This window comes from Oryctolagus cuniculus, chromosome 1 (assembly GCF_051225735.1).
Source record: "Oryctolagus cuniculus isolate XC-2025 breed Fujian yellow rabbit chromosome 1, ASM5122573v1, whole genome shotgun sequence".
NCBI classification, from domain to species: Eukaryota; Metazoa; Chordata; class Mammalia; order Lagomorpha; family Leporidae; genus Oryctolagus; species Oryctolagus cuniculus.
The window spans coordinates 115,890,008-115,910,293 of record NC_142867.1 but is presented as its reverse complement, the minus strand read 5'-3'; the positions used below and the strand labels follow the sequence as shown (position 1 = coordinate 115,910,293).

General features: G+C 45.0%; 1 protein-coding gene and 1 long non-coding RNA gene across 10 annotated transcripts in view; one reads left to right on the top strand and one right to left on the bottom strand.

Moving 5' to 3' along the window:
• Positions 1 to 20,286, bottom strand: part of GRAMD1B (GRAM domain containing 1B) — a 274,580-nt gene that overhangs the window by 200,722 nt on the left and 53,572 nt on the right. The window lies entirely within an intron of this gene.
• On the top strand, positions 775 to 12,484 carry LOC138843496 (uncharacterized). Its single transcript, XR_011378261.2, has 2 exons — positions 775 to 2,923; positions 12,308 to 12,484. It is a non-coding gene; the product is annotated as an uncharacterized LOC138843496 (long non-coding RNA).

The window sequence follows — 20,286 nt, the reverse complement described above, 5'->3', positions numbered from 1 at the left end:
ATGAGAGGGGATGGGCGAGGAAAGGGAGGGCCCTCAGCAGATTTGTTCCGAGTGCTAGATGGGGAGAAACCAAGAGCGAGTGAAGCTCTGGGAATCAAGGACAGAAGGGTGCCAATGATGACTGCATGGCTGTGGCAGGCAGGTACTGTGCTAAGTGCTTCATACTCCAGATCCCATTTGACCTTTGTGACAGTTCTGAGAAACAGATATCCAAAGCCCCATCTTAGGAGGATGAGATTTTTACAAGGTGACTTGTCCAGGTTCACGTAGCTAGCAAGGGAAAGGCGAACCCAAATTGCAGCAGGGTCTCTCTCTCTTTACTTCTTCCAACTACATCACATTTCCAAAAGACAAATGATGGCAAATGCCATGCTGGAGCCAGGCAGGAGGAAGACTGAGATAATCCCATTAGCTTTTGTAATTGGGTCACTGGTGACCTCTGAGACAACAATTTCAGTGGAGTGGCGAGAGAAGAAATGAGATGGCTGTAGGTCAAAGGCTAAACAGTGAGCAAATCCATGGAGGTGCAACATTAGATTGATGGTTCTTTCCAGAAATGAGGAGGTGAAAGCCAAAGCCATGAGAGGCATTTATGCTTCCTCAGAGACCCTGGGTGGAAGGAGAAAAAGAGGAGGGGGAGGGTGTGGAGGAGGAGGAGGGAAAGGGCAAGGAAAGGGGAGAGAGAGGAAGAGATAGAGGAAGAAGGAGTGGGGCGGGGGAAGCTTGGGGGAACAGAGGGAAGGGAATGGGGGGAAGGACAAAGGAGAGGGAGAATCTAGTTCGGTCAAGGGAACATTTCAGGGATGATGGGGAGGGTTTTTTCCCTTTTACTTTCCATGTGTGTTTTATTGTTGGGAGATGTTAGATTTCAGAAGAACAAAATGTGACTGTATGATTGTGCCAACTTAAAATGAAGTTCTACTTATATCTGCTAAGAAAATTGAAGCTTGGTGGTGTACTTGGTATTCTAGCGAATCAATCAAAAAGTGTTTAATATTCCCAGGCTCCAAGTATACCATCCTACTGGGTACTGTGAAGAGTTCCTGAAAAAATTTATGTAAAACTATTCATTTCCTCCTAAAAATATTTTTGAATGCCTATCAAAGATGTCTCTGGCCTCAGTTGCTTCAAATCTGGGAGAGGGGAGGAAAGAGCAGAAAACCAATCCAAGAACTGCAATTTGGTGAGAAAATTCACTTCCATAGAAACATGTCAAATGCACTGTGAACACAGCAGGGGAATAGCCTGACCCAGAGAACATCGCAGAGGGGGCGGTTTCTAGTAGAGATTTAAAGGTTAGCACAGGAGTGTTTTCCAGGCAGACCGATGGGCGTATGCCCAGCAGAGGAGTCACATGTGCAAAGGCACTGAGGCATAAAAGGAAGCATGGTGTGTTCTTGGAATTACAGAAAGAACCGTTTGGAGCACAAGGAACGTTCATTGGGGGATGGGTTAGTGGAAGAGATTGTGTCTACTATAAACCTTTCTTCATTCACCCACATATGGAGCACACTCTATTCTGGGTGCTAGAAAAACAGGGGGTTCAAAAAGGCAAATTTGAGCCTGGGAAGAATTTTTTTTTCCAGTGATCACGATTCCAGAATGCAAGAAAACAGATTTCAAAGTCAGCCGTCACTTGATTTGGTTTTATGGATCAGATAATTCAGGCACGGGGAAGTTATGCAGTTTTACTGAAACCACACACCAAAAAGAAAAGGCTTCAAGATTACAAGGAACTGGCCGCAGAGATCAAACAGAACAAGTTGGAAGCTTAGCTCGCTGGGAAGAGGTCTTCCACACTCTAGGAAATGGTTTAAGCGTTAAAGCAACCACGGTAGGCTTAAAGTTTTCGATAGGCTGTCAGGCCATTTCCCTGAAATAGTAGCCACCTTTTACAGAGAAGCAAGCCAGAGAGCCAGGGACAGTTGACTGGTGGGCTGTGTCACTTCTAGTGTTGAGAGATCTCTGATCACTTTAGTACTCAGAGACATGATACGGAAAGCATAAAGGTAAAACCAGACACAGCTGCCTGGTTTGTTCTGATGGGATACCGCAGTACGTTTGCCTAGCACCACGGGGAGACTAGATTTTGTGTAAGCAAAAATAAAATACAAAAATTGTTATGACACCGGAAGAAGCTGAAAATGGCTGGGCTCCATGGAGGGTTTTCACTGGTGGCCCTGGTAAGCTGGCTGGGAACAACCATTCCCACTGCACTGGGACTCATTTCTCTTATGGTGAGCAATGCATGTGCAGGGAGTAATTGTAAATAATTTATTCCTTTACAATGCTGCGCTTGGTGTGAGCTCTTGCCTCAATGAAAGCCACTCTGGCGGATGTCCCCACTTTTTAGGAATAATCTGCTTGCCTCCACCTGGGCTGTACTGAGGACCACTGCACTCACAGTTCTCCTCAGTTCAATGACTGTGTCATACTTTAAACACCCTGAAATCGAGATTTGGGAATTGGTTATGCTAGGTGATCTCTAAATTCTCTATTTAGCTCCCAGAGCCTATGAACCGGAAATATCGACTTTGCTTTAAGCAATCCTGGAGTATGAAAATACCAATTTTAAAAATATATGAGTTTGGAATAATCCTTTATATAATACAAATTATTCATTTTCCAGAAGGGATTTGTTGAAACAGTTTCTTTGCATCTATGGAATTTTTATGGCGTTAATAAACCTGAATCAGGCACACTTTATGAGGAAGCCATCTGCTTTATAACTTAAGAGTGTCGAAGCAGACATGAAACGTGTTGCTGGATGCAGTGACCTTGTTTCCTTGCATTTTCAGGAAAAGAAAGAATTCTGCTGGCTGTGCCCTCAATGGGCCTCCCTGGAAGGGAGCAGGCACCTTCGGAGGACATACTCATTCTGTGTGACAGCTGGAAATTTTTATGAGCAATGGAGTTTCCTCAGGTAATAGAATCACAGACCTGGGAGGAACAGCTATTTAGTCCACTGCTCAATTCTTCTCCCACTGTAGCTCACTTAGGATCACAGCTGAGAAACAGGAGCACTGGGGAGATAAATCTTGGTGCCAAGTCATAAAGTTAACTCCACCTTCTCAACTTCTGGTATTATTTTGGAGGGAGTATTTTGATCTCCTCTCAAAGAATCATTTAACAACAAATTGCAGAGAGGAAGAGTGGGTGTTGTGGTCCTGCAGGTTAACCTGCTGCTTGGGACGCCTATATTCCATATCAGAGGGCTGGCTCGAAGTCTGGCTACTCTGCTCTGATCCAGGTTCCTAATGATGCATCCGGGGAGGCAGCAGATGGTGACTCAGGTGCGTGGGCCCCTGCCACCCACTTGGGAGACCCTGATAGAGTTCTAGGCTCCTGGCTTCAGCCTGGCTCAACCTTAGCTATTGCAGGCATTTGGGGGTGAATCAGCAGATGGAAGATCTCTGTTTCTTTGCCATTCAAATAAAATGAAAGAAATAAACAATTTTTTTAAATTTTTTTATTATTTTTTTTGACAGGCAGAGTGGACAGTGAGAGAGAGAGACAGAGAGAAAGGTCTTTCTTTGCCGTTGGTTCACCCCTCAATGGCCGCTGCAGCCAGCGCACTGTGGCTGGTGCACTGGGCTGATCCGAAGCCAGGAAGGAGCCGGGTGCTTCTCCTGGTCTCCCATGCGGGTGCAGGGCCCAAGCTCTTGGGCCATCCTCCACTGCACTCCCGGGCCACAGCAGAGAGCTGGACTGGAAGGGGAACAACCGGGACAGAATCCAGCGCCCCAACCGGGACTAGAACCCGGAGTGCTGGCGCCACAGGCGGAGGATTAGCTTAGTGAGCCGTGGCGCCGGCCAGAAATAAACAAATTTTAAAAATTGCACCAAAGAATCATAACACATTCTGATTTTGTATACACACATTCTGTGTGCATCTCATGCCCTTCTAAGCCCACACAGAAAAGGAGGTTTATTACACACAAATACCTTCCTAGAACTAATCCCAACATAAGAACCATTAGATTTGCACAAAAGATAATGCAACAGTTATTTGTTTTCAGAAAGGTCTTTTTGCTTTATAGGAATAGTATTCCTGGGGCCAGCATTGTGGTGTATTGAGTAAAGCTGCAGCCTGCAATGCTGGCATCCCATAAGGGTACCAATTCAAGACCAGCTGCTTCATTTTCAATCCAGCTCCCTGCTAATGTGGTTGGGAAAGCAGCAGAGGATGGTCCAAGTGTTTGGGCTCCTGCACCCACATGGGAGATCCAGATGAAACTCTGGTATTGGTCTGGCCCAGCTCTGGCCATTGAAGACATTTGGGGAGTGAACTAGGGGATGGAGGATCTCTCTCTCTCTCTCTCTCTCTCTCTCTCTCTCTGTCTCTCTGTCTCTGTCTCTACTTCTCTCTCTGTAACTCTGCATTTCAAATAAATAAATAAATCTGTAAAAAAAAAAAGGAAATATAATTCCTTTATGTGGAAAATTCTAATGTATTTTAAATTTTACTTGACTAGTAACAGTTATCTATAAATGATCAACTTACATAGTCTTACCCTTTTAGTTTAAAGCAAATATATGATAACTAGGACTTAATCCAGTGGAAAATCTGCTCCAATCAGGTATAAATTAGCAATGTTGCTATACCCTAAACATTTTCTTTCTCATTTAGGATTTCTTGAGCCAACCACCTGCACTTTCTTATTTAAACTTCCTAATCCTATGAGTGAAATATCACCCCCTTGTCCCCCACCCCCATTTTACAGACAAGGAAACTGAGACGCACAGAGATAAAGAATTTTAGATGCCAAGATGTGATGCAAAATGAGGTATTCTGAACCCTCAAACAGTGCTTTCTCTATTCTGCAGTCATTCTTTTTTTTTTTTAAGATTTTATTTATTTATTTATTTATTTATTTCAGAGGCAGAGTTACAGATAGAGAGAAGGAGAGACAGAGACAAAGGTCTTCCATCCACTGGTTCACTCCCCAAATGGCCACAACGGCCGGAGCTGAGCCACTGCAAAGCTAGGAGACAGGCATTTCATCCAGGTCTCCCATGAGGGTACAGGGGCCCAAGCACTTGAGCCATCTTCTACTGCTTTCCCAGGCCATAGCAGTGAGCTGGACCAGAAGTGGAGCAGCCAGGACTAGAACCAAAGCCCAATGGGATGCCAGCGCTGCAGGCAGAGGCTTAGCCAACTATGCCACAGAGCCAGCCCCCTGTCACACTATTTCAACTTTCTATGAAACAGACCTTTTCAGTCTCCATTCACTGGTTCTCCTTGTCATTTTTTATGAAGACTTTTATTTAATTTTGAATTTGACAAATAAATTAATATCAGGGGTTACAACTCAGCAAACTGGTCAGTTTCTATTTGGTCTGTAACTAAAACAAAGTTATCAACGATGTCCCTTGAATTAAAAATATTTTTAATAGAAACAGTGCTCCCAATATTGAGCAGGACTCCAGAAATACTGGCAAGAAATACTTTTGACGACGCTTCAATCACAGATCCAATTTTGCATTTATCATAATAGTGTAAGTGTAGCTCCGATTCCCGATGTTTACCCAAGTGTCTCTAGAACCTCTTACCTGCTAAGATGTCTACCTGCAGATCTGATTGAGTCAGCAGGGCGCTGTAGGACCTGTTGCTTTCAGGCTCCTCTCACTGAGGCTTGCAGACACAAGGCTGCAAGCAAAGACTCCACACACACACAGAGGAGAACACGGTGGCCTCTCTCCGTGCAGCCCAAAACTCTACTAGGTTGGTGAGCTTAAAAGGAGGCTTGCCATCTCCTGCTGCAACAGTTCGGTAAACATTAAAAGTAGTTTCCCTGTGGTTCAAGGTTCTAATTTAGCTTCCACAGGTGGATCTGACTTGTTTCTAGGATGTTGTCAGGCAAGGGCTTACATTTTGCTTGCCAGGGCAAAGTCTCCCTCCTTGAAGGTCTGCTCACATGACATCCTGTGCGAGTTTGCTCCCTAGGCAGGTCCTTGGACCTTGGAACCAGGCATTCGGTTCTATCTCCACCATAATAAACATCTCCCCAGCTTGACACAAGAACAACCAGACAGCGTTCGTTGGTCCCAGGCATCCTTTAGGCAGAGGTCCACTAGGAAACTAAAAATCTAGGCCACTTTCTCTCTATCTCTCTCTTTCTGTAGCCCTGCCTTTCAAATACATAAATCTTTCTTTTAAAAAAATTTTTTTTTAAGATTTATCTATTTTGACAGAGTTACAGAGGGAGACAGAGGGTTCACTCCCCAACTGGCCACAATGGCCAGGGCTAGGCCAGGCCAAAGCCAGGAGCCAGGAACTTCTTCGGGTCTCCTACACAGGTGCAGGGGCCCAAGCAGTTGGGCCATCTTCCACTGCTCTCCCAGGTGCATTAGCGAGGAGCTAGATTGGAAATGGAGCAGCCAGGACTTGAACTGCTGTCCATATCGGATGTTGGCGCTGCAGAGGGAAGCTTAACACACTGTGCTACAACGCCAGCCCCAATAAAATAAATCTTTTTCCTATTTTTTTAAAGTCCTGATAGCAAGTCCAGTCCCTCTTGTGCAGCTCTACTTGTCCTTTGTGAGGTCTTCCCTTTCTTTTCTCTCTCGGAACATTCTCAATATTCACTATAAAAATAAAATAAAAAAAACCTCAAAGCAGTCTACCCATCACTCTTTTCAACACACCGTTTCTACCCTGTATCATTATTGATGTGCATTTTCCACCTCGCCTCTGACAGTAACCACCAAGGGAGGATTTGCATCCCATTCATGGCTGTCATCCTGTTACAGAGTTCACTGAACCGCCTTCTCGGTGATGCTAAGTAAATGTTGGAATGAACACAGACAGCGGCAGGAGGCGGGGAGACCTGGGAACAGGTTTGGGAGAGCTGAGGAGGCATCGTGGGCAGTTAGTTTCCCAGCCTCAAGCTCTCCGGGACTGCTGCTCTACTCCAACATTCATCTGGAGAGAAAAAAAAGCCATGATCCCCACTTCCCGTGAGCCCCCACATTCCACTCAACCCCTATTGCACAGGGGGGCTCAGGAGAAGCAACCTGGGAGCAGAGCTCTTTGCTCAGGACATTCTTTTTTTTTTTTTTTTTTTTTTTTTTTTGGACAGGCAGAGTGGACAGTGAGAGAGAGAGACAGAGAGAAAGGTCTTCCTTTTGCCGTTGGTTCACCCTCCAATGGCCGCCGCGGCCTGCGCACCGCGCTGATCGCTGATCTGAAGGCAGGAGCCAGGTGCTTCTCCTGGTCTCCCACGGGGTACAGGGCCCAAGCACGTGGGCCATCTTCCACTGCACTCCCTGGCCACAGCAGAGAGCTGGCCTGGAAGAGGGGCAACCGGGACAGAATCCGGCACCCTGACCGGGACTAGAACCCGGTGTGCCAGCGCCGCAGGCAGAGGATTAGCCTATGGAGCTGCGGCGCCGGCCCGACATTCATTCCTGATTAATGTGATGCTCTGGTTTCTTAGGTAATGGCGGTTGCAGAAAGATATTTGGGGGATGATGAAAGGAAAAATAAAAATGCACTTGGAAACAGCAGCTTATCCCTCAACTCTGAAGAAAATATCCAGAGTTGGCGTTTAATAAACTCGCTTTCTCTTATTGGTAAAAGGCCCTCACAGCTTAACCATTCTGGAGGAATGGAATTTCATCCTACTCTGTTCTTCAAAGATTTTGTGGCAAGCAACCTCCCAACTTCCCCTTGGGAAACCCTGACAGACATGAGTTTTGGTGTTGCCCAGCCCAGAAAATAATCAACCTCTTTCCAAAGATGCCTGTCCATGTCTTTCTGTCCAAAGATGCCTGGCCATGCTGCCTGCCAGGCCAACGTTAAAGCATCATTTGGCTCCTCCCAAATGTCTGTGCACTCCACTTGCGTTTCAAAATAGAAAAATACCTTAGAGGAACCAACCTCCGCTTTCTATGGAGAAATCAGGACACTCAGTGCCACATTATGGCTGCATTTGTCACTGTTTACCATGGCACAAAAATGAAGCTAAGCCATTAGTGACAAAGGCGCTGGGTCCTGAAACACAGCGCCAGGTGCTCTGTGTAAGGTACACTTCACTCTTAGGACAGTTTCAGATTTAGAGAAGTTATCATGAACCTGTAAAGCCAAATTGTTCCATTTGTCCTGCTACTGTCTCACTAATGAAGCATGCCTCTCCCGTTCTACCCCAGTACTACAGTCATCCTCATTTTTTTTTTTTTTCCAGTTTATTGGTCCTAAGTACTTGGAATGGGTAAGTGTTTAGCCCAGATTCCAGGAACAACTGCTTTTTCTCAGAAGAAATATCATAAAGAAGTTATCTACATCATTTCTATGGTGAGGGCAGGAAGATAATTTTATCTAAACAATACTGAAATACATTATAGTAAGACTAGCTGACACTTACTATCAATCAGACATCATCTCAATTCATCCTTAACAAACCCGCTGAGTCAGCTGTTATTCCCATTTTCAAATGAGGACAAATGAGGCAAAACACACAGCTTATCAGCAGCTGGCTGCAGCTCAAACCAGATTAACAGACTTAGACCTGATGATCTCACATGGTTGGATGGTTGGCTAAGTTCCCTCCAGCATGTGGTGATTCTAGGCTTTTTTCTTTTCCTTTCTCTTTCTCTCTCTCTCTTTTTTTTTTTTTTTTTTTTTTTTTTTTTTTGGAGAGGCAGAGTTACAGACAGAGGGACAGAGAGAGAGGTCTTCCATCCATTGATTCACTCCCCAAATGGCCACAACAGCTGGAACTTAGCAGGTCCAAAGCCAGGAGACAGGAACTTCTTCTGGGTCTCCCACACGGGTGCAGGGGCCCAAGTATGTGGGCCATCTTCTACTGCTTTCCCAGGCCATAAGCAGAGAGCTGGATCAGAAGAGGAGTAACCGGGACTAGAACCAACACCCGTAAGGGATGCCAGCACCGCAGGTGAAGGCTTAGCCTACTACGCCACAGTGCCAGCTCCAATCCCAGTTTTTAATGTCAGCATCTTGGTCCTGGATTGGTATTTGATTTGGTAACTCCATGGTTCCCCTACAATGTGAGTAGCTTTACCATGCAATTACCATTTCTATCGCATTCAATAGAAAGAAAAAGATGGGATGCTGGTCTTCACTGAAGTGAGTGGGTCTTTCTATGCACAATTACAGCTCATGCTTGTAAAACAACCACATGAGTTCTTAATACCCATCACATGACTTGTTTAAGGTAAATGCAAATAAGGTGCATGCAGATATATATCCTGGACTCCTGAATTCTCAAGGGCAGTAGACACATTTGCATTTCCTTGACATTTATAGCACATTTTCCAATTACAGTAAGCTTATGCTATTCATCTATTCCTTCACTGATGGGACGCAAAGTGAGTAGCGAGGGTTCTATAATTAAAACATCTGAATTCACATCCTGAATCCACTACTTGTCAGCAAATAGCTCTCAATGCCTCAGTTGATCCATGTGAAAACTAGATGGGTAATAACAGTGACTATCTCAAGGATTTGCTGTGAGAGATAAGAAAATACATACCAAGGACTCCAAAGCATTTATGGAAATGCATGTTATGAAAAACTATGTGTGGACTGCAAAAGGTTTTGCATCAAAATAAATTGTCTTTTAATTCCTTTCTCTGCAGACCTTTTGAAGCACTCTTGTATAGCAACAATGTGTGTCAAGTTGCAGGGATACATACTACGCACACTGAAAGATCACTGGGAAGATTATATATATATGTATATGATATAAAGATATATATATATACACACACATAAACTCTTGTACTCAGTGCCACATAGGCTGCATATATGCCTCACTTACAAAAAAATGATGGATAAAGGCTGAGGTCAGGTTAATAGCTTAAAATACAAGTTTGTTTATTTTAAGTCTCGTGGAGAGAGGGAGAGATGAAAATGTAACAACTGGTGCAATTATGATCATTATCATTCTCAGCAGTATGAATAGAGCTGTTGGGCTTGTCAGCATCTCAGATTTCTGTACCTGCCTTTTCTAAAGGAACTAGAGAATGCTTCACTGCTCCCTCACAATGGGAGTGGTTTGGCCATTCAATATCTTCTCCATCACACTCAATGGAAGTTAAAAGATGGCAGTTTGGTCTTCTGTTGAAGTGGGTGATCTCTCTATGCCTTTCATTACAGGAGCAGCAACTAGCAAAGCTAATGCAATGTACTGTAACTAATGCCTCGGAAATGCTCAAAGCACAACCACCCTAATCCACTTTGAAGACTAACCGTATTCGGCATGCTAGGTTTTGTATTAAGCTATATATTACAGCAAAATCAGCTCTACGGGAAAATCTTCTTTGAACCAGAGCTAAACCATTTTTATTTATTTCCAGAACTTCTAAGAGCCTCACACAATACAAACAAACAAACCTCAATACTAAGATACCAATGCAACCTCTAGCTAAGTAAGGGCAGGTATGTGGTTTTTGCACAAAGGCTATGCACAAAGGGTTTACAAAATTTCATGGAAAATGGGTATCATGAAAAAATTTGCAAAGATTTAATTTTTTTGCAACAAAATTAACTTTTCTTTAATTCTGCACACATTTTTGGAAGTACAGGGTGTGTGTGTGTATGTAATATGTTGAACTCCTAAGTTGCATATATGTGCCACAAAATGACAGGGACTATTTTTTTCTCTTTTGTATTTTATTGGACTTTATTAAGGGATAGCTAACAAAAAGCATATATAGTCAAGGCATACAACATTTTGATACATGTACACATAAACACAAGGTGTTTTACAAACAAGTATACTATACCAATCAGATGACATAATGCCCACAGAATATATATCCCCTTAAGTTCCTAGCTCTTAACCCCTTAGCATCTGAAATATGCTGAGTTTCTGGAAGTTCTGGAAGAAACATGGGGGTGATGAGGGCATACTATAAAGGCGTGAGCAGTGGCTATTTATTGAAAAGTATAAAAATTATTTTGACTCTACCAATAAGTTCAGCCATAGCAATGCACAGTACTGAATATCATTATTCTGTGTGCATATGATAGTTAAGTGCATTTGCAACATGACTGAAATACATGGAGTCATGCCTTGGTACCCATAGAGGATTGGTTCCAGGACATACCCTCTTGGGATACTAACATCTGGGTACACTGAAGACCCCTATATAAAATTTTAATGAGGGGCTGGTGCTGTAGCATAGCTGGTAAAGCTGCCGCCTGCAGTGCTGCAACCCAAATAGGCACGAGTTTGAGTCCTGGCTGCTGTACTTCTGACCCAGCTCTCTGCTATGACACAGGGACTATTTTAAAAGGAAACACTAAAGGCAAGCTTCAAAGTTAATGTTTTGCCAGTGAAGCATAATGGCAAAAGTTAGTCCACTAAACAGTTGCTAACTGGAAAGCCACTACTAAATCTCTTTAAACTGTACAAAGATATGTAGAAACAAGAAATGGATGGTTTAGTGCAGTATCTGAGAATTTAATGACATATATTCACCCCAACAGAATCCTGGCAGAAGAATAAATGGTCAGGGAAGTGCACCCCATCCAGACAACAAAGACCTTAACGATAAAAAGAATCTCCACTTGCCCAACACCTAGCCAGCTCTACAGGACACCAACACACAGCTTCATCCCCAGACCTAGCAGGTCCTGGCCTTTCTATGCACTGATTCAGAAGATAGCAGAGGCATCCAGAGGACCCAAACAAGCCTCTGGAACTTCCAATAAATGGGGTGCCCCAGTCAGGCATCCTCAGGGGCTTTTCATCCAAACACAATTCTCGAAGACCCTAGCAGGCCATTCTGAGTGAATCTGAGTAAAGATGAACCACTTTTTGAAGGGTGTGCATGCATGGGTAAGAATATCCTTAGAAGGAGAGGCCCAAGTGTAATAAATAATGATAGCCCTATCTCAGAAGGCTGTTGCAAGAATTAAATGAGATACGGTGCAGAGGGTGCCTGGCATCCAGCAGGTGCTCAAAAAACACTAGCAATAATGATGATGATGATGGTGATGGAGGTAGCAGTGGATTTCTAAGACTTCTGACAGCTCCTTCCAAGCCTGTCAAAGGTCATCCACTGTGCAAGCAATAGTCCCTTGTTTTTATTGGCCAACTTTGAAGATGAGCAATCTTCTCAGAATGATCACTTCTCCCTGACATGGTTCTGCAGGCACAGTCCTATCTGGAAACTGGCTACTCATGCTTGTTTGCGCACAAAGGCTACCAAAGACGCAGATGAAGCGTGTGAGTCAGAGAAGGTCAGAGATGTGCCTTTCATCAGGATGCTGGCTGTGTGCGGCCTGTCTTCTTGGAAGCTGGGGTCCGGGATGACCTCTGATGGTTTCTGTCTGCAGGTCTGGCCGGCTCTCCAGGTGAGATCGGATGAGTTGAAGAATCTGAAGGAACCCCATTCATCTGGCACTCTGAAGCTCTTCAGAGAGGAAGCAGAGATGCACCCTGTGTTGTCTCACTGACCCCTTCCCCTTGACTTAATGGAATAATAAAAACGGGCCTTCATTTTGAAAGGAAAACAGTGGGGTGAGGAAATGGTCCCTGAGTTCTTGTGGAAGATTCCCAGGGTTCCCCTTCCCTTACAATTGCATTTCCTGATGTTTGCTGATCAGCTGTCTATTCAGAGTACATTACCCCAGACTGCCATTAAGGCAATGAAGGAAACGGGAAAGATCAAAGAAAGTAAGTGCCCCTAATCTCTGATATGCACAGAATATACTTGGTCGCATTTCTCAGACATGAAGGGAATGATACAGAGGGAGGCGGGCAGAGAGATTTCTTTCCATTGCTGCCTTGAAAAGAAGCTAATCAGAGGCTGGCCCTGTGACACAGCAGGTAAAGCTGCATGAGTCCCAGCTGCTCCACTTCTGATCCAGCTCCCTGCTAATGTGCTTGGGAAAGCAGCAGAAGATGGCCCAAGTGCTTGGGCCCCCTGCACCCACGTGGGAGACCCAGAAGAAGCTCCTGGCTCCTGGCTTTGGATCAGCTCAGCTCCTGCCATTGTGGCTATTTGGAAAGTGAACCAGCGGATGGAAGACCTCTCTCTCTCTCGCTCTCTCTCTCTAACTCCACCTTTCAAATAAAATAAGATTAATCAGAAGAACAAGAAGAGGAGAAGGAGGAGGAAGAGGAAGAGAAAGAGGAAAAGGAAGAAGAGCAAATCACATGAACCCTACCCTCAAATAAGGCTGGGGCCCAGGACTAGATGAGCTGAGCTCAGGGCAGACAGTGACGGATCAAGGGAGGCTATACTCAAATTCAAGTAGGACTCAGCTCCACAAACAGTACTTATGAGGTAACAGAGTGCCTGTGAGTCTTGGGGCTTCTTAGCTTCAAAAAATCAAGTCAGGCAAGGTTATGGGGAAAACAGTGTTTTGGGGAAGTTCAGCCTTCTACACACAGAGATTTTGGAAGGCAACATGGAAAGATGAGTTAGAACTGTAAAGCTGGGGGACCAGCGCTGTGGTGTAGCAGGTAAAGCCACCGCCTGCAGTGCCAGCATCCCACCTGGGTGCCAGTTCAAGTTCCAGCTGCTCCACTTCCTATTCAGCTCTCTGCTATGGCCTGGGAAAGCAACAGAGGATGGCCCAAGTCCTTGGACCCCTGCACTCATGTGGGAGACCTGGAAGAAGCGCTCTCTCTCTCCCTCTCTGTCTGTCTCTTTCTCTCTCTCTCTTCCTCTGTAACTCTGCCTTTCAAATAAGTAAATTAATTTAAAAACAAACTGTAAAGCTGGAAACACAGCCAGACCTTACCATCCTGCTCCTAAGGAGGGCTGTGGTTTGCAGGAGCAGGGGCTTTGGAGGGAGGCAGATCCTGGCTCTGCACTCAGGACCAGGTATCAGCCAAACAACTTACTCTCTTTGTGTGCAGAAGAGGAAACCTAACATGCACTTCACGAGCTGAGAAATTAATCAATACCCTCCAAGTGAAACAGCCGTAGTAGGCACTCGATTGCTGTAGTTCTTCCTTCACAGCAATTATTCTCTCTTGCATAATGCAAGAGAGAATGTTTAACAGTGAAAAGCCATCAACAAACAAAACAGCAAACTTCAAAATGATTAGAGAAATCGCGGTATTTCCACTCAAAGGAGAAATGCAACTAATTAAAAGTATAACACATTCACTCTATATTTAAATAGTTTCAGGTTACTTTTGCATACATTTGCTGGAAGTTAGAACAAAATTAAATATATACTTACTTGTGTTGATATTGTATATCTGTGTATACAACAAACATATATAACGTGTCATACACCTATATATAGCAAATAATGTTTTACATTATATTAAGTAGTATAGATTTCACTTGTTCATAATGATTAATTGTTTTAAAAGGGGCCAGCGCTATGGCATAGTAGGTTAAGCCTCCGCCTGTAGTGCTAGCATCCCATATGGGTATCAGTTCAAGTCCCAGCTGCTCCAGTTCCAATCTAGCTCCCTGCTAATGGCTTGGGAAAGCAGTGGAAGATGGCCCAAGTGCTTGGGCCCCTGCACCCATGTGGGAAACTTGAAGAAGTTCCTGGCTCTGGCTATGGATCAGCCTAGCTCTGGCCATTGCAACCATTTGAGGAGTGAACCAGCAGATGAAAGATCTCTGTCTTTCCCCCTCTCTCTCTCTAACTCTGCCTCTCAAATAAATAAATAAATCATAAAAAAGATTAGCCTAAAAATGACTAAATTAAACCATTACTTAATTGAAAATGAGAAAAAAACTTTGGGATGAGGATGTACAAATGACCCCAGGGTATTTCTGATCTCTCGAGGAATATAATTTAAACCTCTAACACCAAGCCCACACTTGCCACAACAAACCTAATAGCAGATCAGTGCAAGAGTGGACATGATTTCTAGAGATCCACCTATCAAGATTGCTCATCATCTTCCCATTTATTACATTATGAGATGTCTGTTGCAGAAATGTATTACACCCTCCATCACATGCACTACACTATGTGATAAATCTGTCACTGTTGGACCTTGAATGAACACATAACCTACTAAAGAAGAGAAACTATTCAGATATTTCAATATAAGGCCATGGGAAATGGCCTAAGAGGTACACAAGGCACTCTCGGTGTTCTGTCATTTTTTAATAAGCCACACGTGGGCAGAGATGGAAATGTGTCTTACAAGCAATGAAACGGCACGAGGGGGACCCGAGCTCACATTTTCTCACCACACATGCTCACCTTTCTTCGTTTTATCACAGCCTCTCCCTAAACAGAGGATCTGGATGATTCCGTGCCCAGCATCTTCCTGCTAGGCCTGCTTGGCCCTTCCTCACTCCCCGTGTAAACTCTCAAGAGGAGGAGGTGTTGGGGGCTGCGGACTGCACTGCCAGGGGGAGCAGGGCTCCTGTCCCCAGAGAACTGTGACTCTGCTGCAAACTTCACCTCCTGGCAGCATCAGAGCCACAGAGGGAGCACCTGAGGGACACCTGGGCACAGCTGATTTTGCTCCAAAATGTCTGTTTTTCCTCTGCCTCAGTAGGAGGTTGGGGCAAAGAAGCTTTCTCCTGTGCAGACCCCATGTCCCCTTGCTTTCACCACATTCTTTTTTTTTTTTTTTTTTCGACAGGCAAAGTTAGACAGTGAGAGAGAGAGACAGAGAGAAAGGTCTTCCTTCCGTTGGTTCACCCCCCAAATGGCCGCTACGGCCGGCGCACTGCGCCAATCCGAAGCCAGGAGCCAGGAGCCAGGTGCTTCTTCCTGATCTCTCATGTGGGTGCAGGGCCCAAGCACTTGGGCCATCCTCCACTGCCCTCCCAGGCCACAGCAGAGAGCTGGCCTGGAAGAGGGGCAACCGGGAGAGAATCCGGCGCCCCGACCGGGACTAGAACCTGGGGTGCCAGTGCTGCAGGCAGAGGATTAGCCTAGTGAGCCGCGGCGCCGGCCTCGCCGCATTCTGATGCACCCACTCACTCCCCTTTTCCTCCTCCATTTCTTCATATTCTCTTCTCAGTAATGTTTTCCCCACCTTCCTTTTTCCCTTGGCTTTTTCTCCTCTATAAATTCCTTTCTTCCTTGTCCCTGAACCTGCTGTCCTGAGGATCTGGTCCCTGATCTTGTAACTTTAAGCCCGCCAGCCTCCCAGCCAGCTGGTGTCGCCAGGTGGATCAGAATCAGCCCTGTTTGGTGTGGAGCGGAGGAAGGAAAGGCTATGGAGTAGGAATGCACGTGCCTAACATCTCATCTTGTGACTCAACAATTCCAACTCCAGCACAAATGGATTGGAACTCAGCATGGGTAAGTCGCAGACTGATTCTTGGCCACTAAAATAAACTATGAAGACAGCATTCACTGCCTGAGGTGCAAGAACATGTACCCATTGTAAAGCTCTCGCTCATGACTGTGACGTGAGATAAGTAGGCAGGAAGTTAAAGCTGGGACTCGTGTATTCCTGCAAAATGGCGCTGTCTCTTTAACTGCTTGATATGCCCACCTTCCCAGGATGCTCCTGTCACATGCGGGAACAAGGTGCCTGCTGAGATCCTATCCCATTTGCAGATCCAATTGGAGTACTACCCCCCTATACTAGAGGTAGCAGGGTTAGAGAGTCCTGACTTCTGCCACGCACCTGCTTAGACGTACCCCTTTTTTCTACTCTCTTTTCATCATTGGCTTTGCCTAGAGGCACTGCTCCCATGTTTGCTCTTTCCACCGAGAACATTCTTGGACTTACTGCTCTCATGTGCTTTCTTCCACCTCAGAGCTCTCACGGACATTCCCAATTATACGTACCATTTTCGGTTCTTTTCTCTCTCGTTTATGGGCAATTCTTTGGCCCACTCATGCTTGGTATTTCTCTGTGTGAGGCAGCCCACACTCATACATGAATGTATGTTTATTTCCTCTTTGCCAAATAAACTCTGTTCCTATTTGCACGTGGTACCAGTCTCTGCTTAGTATTTCTATCTCTACAGGAGATAAGAACCTGGGTCAAAAAATGAATATATTCATTGCCCACATCATTTGCACACAGTGGGTTTTATTATTGTGGCTAGTTTGTTTTTCTGTGAATGACATTTTCAGGCACCAAAGTAACTTTGGAAGCAGAAATAGGCCTCATTTCTCACAGGTGAGGCTTGTGGGAAGCCAGGCTAACTGCAGGGCCTCTTAGATGTCTGCCAGCAGGTAATTAGGCCATGTCAGGGTGACTGGGCACCACGCGGCCCAACAGCATGCACATTTCAAAAACCAGATTCGAACAGTTGACAAAAACAATCCCATCCTCAGAAACTCCTGTCCAGCTGTCAGTCAAGGCAGAGCAGGCAAGAGAGAGAAAACCAGAAGTGTTCCAGCTGAGAGAGCTAAGTGCTCACCAGTGTCGGGGGAGCAAGAACGGGGCATTTCAGGATCAGATGAAACAACTGAGGCGTAGCCACCAAAATCAAACCCCACATCTACACACAGAGCCCTCTGGGAATGAAAGGCGACCGCACATACTAACGGCATGGTTTCTGCACCACCCCAACGAGGGGAGCAGCAGAGATGTGATGGGAGAAAGCAGCATCAGAGAAAGCATGCAACTGGCTTGAGTCCCATAAGTCAGAGGCAAAGGCAGGATTTGCAGCCAGGTATGCCCTTCCCACATCACCATAATTATGGAAAGCACTTGCCCAGCAGTTCTGTGGAAAGCAATGACAGAGTTGTGCACTCAGATCGTCTTAATATCAGTTCAAAGGTCTTTTTCCTACCTAGTAAAAATGCCTAGGTAACCAAACTGTGTAATCACATTTCTTTCCCTCTGGCTCTGGGTAAAGATTGCTCTAATCAGTGCTGCCTCTGGGCACATACCAATAAAATCAAAGAGGGTAAGCGTTACAGACCAGCTCAGTCTTTGTCTATTACATTGTCTTCTGAAACAGTCAATACTGCACGTTATCTGGAGAGAAGAAGCTTTCTACTTTCAGCTGCAGGGGACTTTTGTCTTCAGATGTTTAGCTTAGGGAAATCCAAGAAGTTAAACTTGGACAGGCTGGGTGAGCATTAGTGTTAAGAGGCATGAATTCCTGCTCAACATAATTTAGAAAAAAATCCAAATCCTCCTACCAGAGTCCGTGAACAGCTTGGTGGATTCCACTTATTTCTCAATGCTCACTACCCTCAGTGCCTTAGCTCACAGGCAGGTCCGCCACACTTCTGCAGTCCTCCTCATGGAAGGCTAAGGGCTTCAGGACGGGAGGAGCGGGTCCCCGTTTTTTTCCTTGGGCCATTCTGTTTTCTTAGAAAGCACTGAGCTGGAACATGCCATTCATTTTCATGCTCAACTCATCCAAGTCACTGAAAAATAAAACAATTCTGATTCCTTGGCTGGACAATTATTCACTTCTGAGTTCCAATACTAATTTTAACATAACCTGGATTTCATGTCTACACAAAGATCTCCCACCCTCTCAACCATGCAAATAAACAACCAGTTGTAAAAACACAACACAGCGGGCAGCAATAGCCCATCTGGTTTTCGGCACCAGTACAGTGGCCCACATGGTAATTCTCTTCCGTTTCACTGCGTTTTCTATTGGATGACATTCTGAGAGCAGCTGCGAAAACTTGGGTCCAGAAAGGCTAAATCATTCCTCCAATTACACGGCAGAAAGGTGTCTCCAGGCTCAGGAGTCACTGCAGGCCACACAGTCAGCCCTGCACTGGCGTTCCAAGTTCACCTACACTTTCCTGAGCCTATTCACAGAGAGATACAATCTCTCACTCGAAATGATCACGATTCTGATCGTAACCCTTTGAGCCTTCACCTTCACAGCACCACCACGACGGATTCAGGACCATGTGGAACCAGGGGTCATTTACAGAACCTAGTTCATAAATGGCACTCTACTTGTGTAGTTAATTCTGGGAGATGAGCAAGATGAGCCCAATGCCATCAATTTACTTTTTGCTCTGGCATTCTGGGACTCTGATTCAGCCCAGCATGTTTGAAAAGGTCACTAAATTCAGCCTGTATAATAAAACCGTTGCCCGCAGGCATGGCAAGTCTACCTGGTGCTGTGCAACAACAAGTTCTTAATGCCCTCTGGTGGCCAGGAAGATTTCAGAGGCCAAAGTTCCCAGAGCCCTCCTACTGCTTCTGACTAAAGCAGCCAGGAGGCCAAGAGAGCGGCCGTTTCATGGGACACATCTCTTCCTCTAAGCAAGGCAATGCTTGGTCTGTGGGCCAGAAAGACGCCACCTCATCCCCAAGATCCTCATCTTCTTCCCGACAGCAGATGACTACGGCATGAACCTGAAATCAAACCTTTTAAAGTGAATTGTCATTCAGCGAGTGGTCTGTGGCTTCAAGAATGCTTCAAAGAGTTGGGGGTGGGGGGAAGAAAGGCCATTCAAGGAAAATAAACATTTGCGGCATTTGTGGTCTTGAATGTTCAGATTTCTTTTTTCTGGGTTTTTCAGTTAGGTGACCCTTCTGAGCATAAAGAAGCTCAAATCATCAGAAGAACTTTCAAACCCTGAATTGCTAACATCCCTGGATTACGCCCCCACTTGCTAGAAAGATAAACTGAGGATCTGAACCAATTTTGGGAACATGTTAACTATTCTCTCAAGCCCACAGGTTTCTATTTTTATTTTGTTTTAAATGTGTGGCAAATTTTTTTAGACTAAATCATAATAGGCAGGAATGTTTGTGTGTCGTCCCATTGTTGACTCTAAAGCACCTGGAACAGTGTATGGCACACCAATACATCCTCGGGGAATGAATGAATGAATGAGAGGAAGCGCCACTTTTGAGTAGAAATTATTGCACACTGTACCAGTCTTTTTCACTTGGAGAGGATGTCATTTCCTCCCTTTGCGATCCTTTTTTTTTTAAGTTGAATTCTCATTTATAATAAAAAGCACAGAATTTGGGGCTGAGTGTTGTGGTACAGTGGGTTAAGCTGCCACCTGCAACACCACCATCCCATACGAGCACCTGTTCCAAGTCCTCACTGCTCCAGTTTCGATCCAACTCCCTGCTAATGCACCCGGGAGAGCAGCTCCTGTCGTCTACGTGGAAGACCCAGATGGAGTTCCTGTTCCTGGCTTTGGCCTGGCCCAACCCTGATTGTTACAGCCATTCGGGAAGTGAATCAGTGGATGGAGAATCTCTCTCTCCTTCTTCTTCTTCTTTTCTCTCTCTCTCTTTCTCTCTCTCTCTCTCTCTCTCTCCCCTTCTCTCTCCCTCTCTCCCTGTAATTATGCCTTTCAAATAAAGAAATAAATCTTTCTGGAAAAAAAGTACAGACTTTGAGGGCTGTAAGAAATTATCAGTCTGATCTTTCCAATGGTTTCATCCATTCACTCCACAGATGAGGCAAATGAAG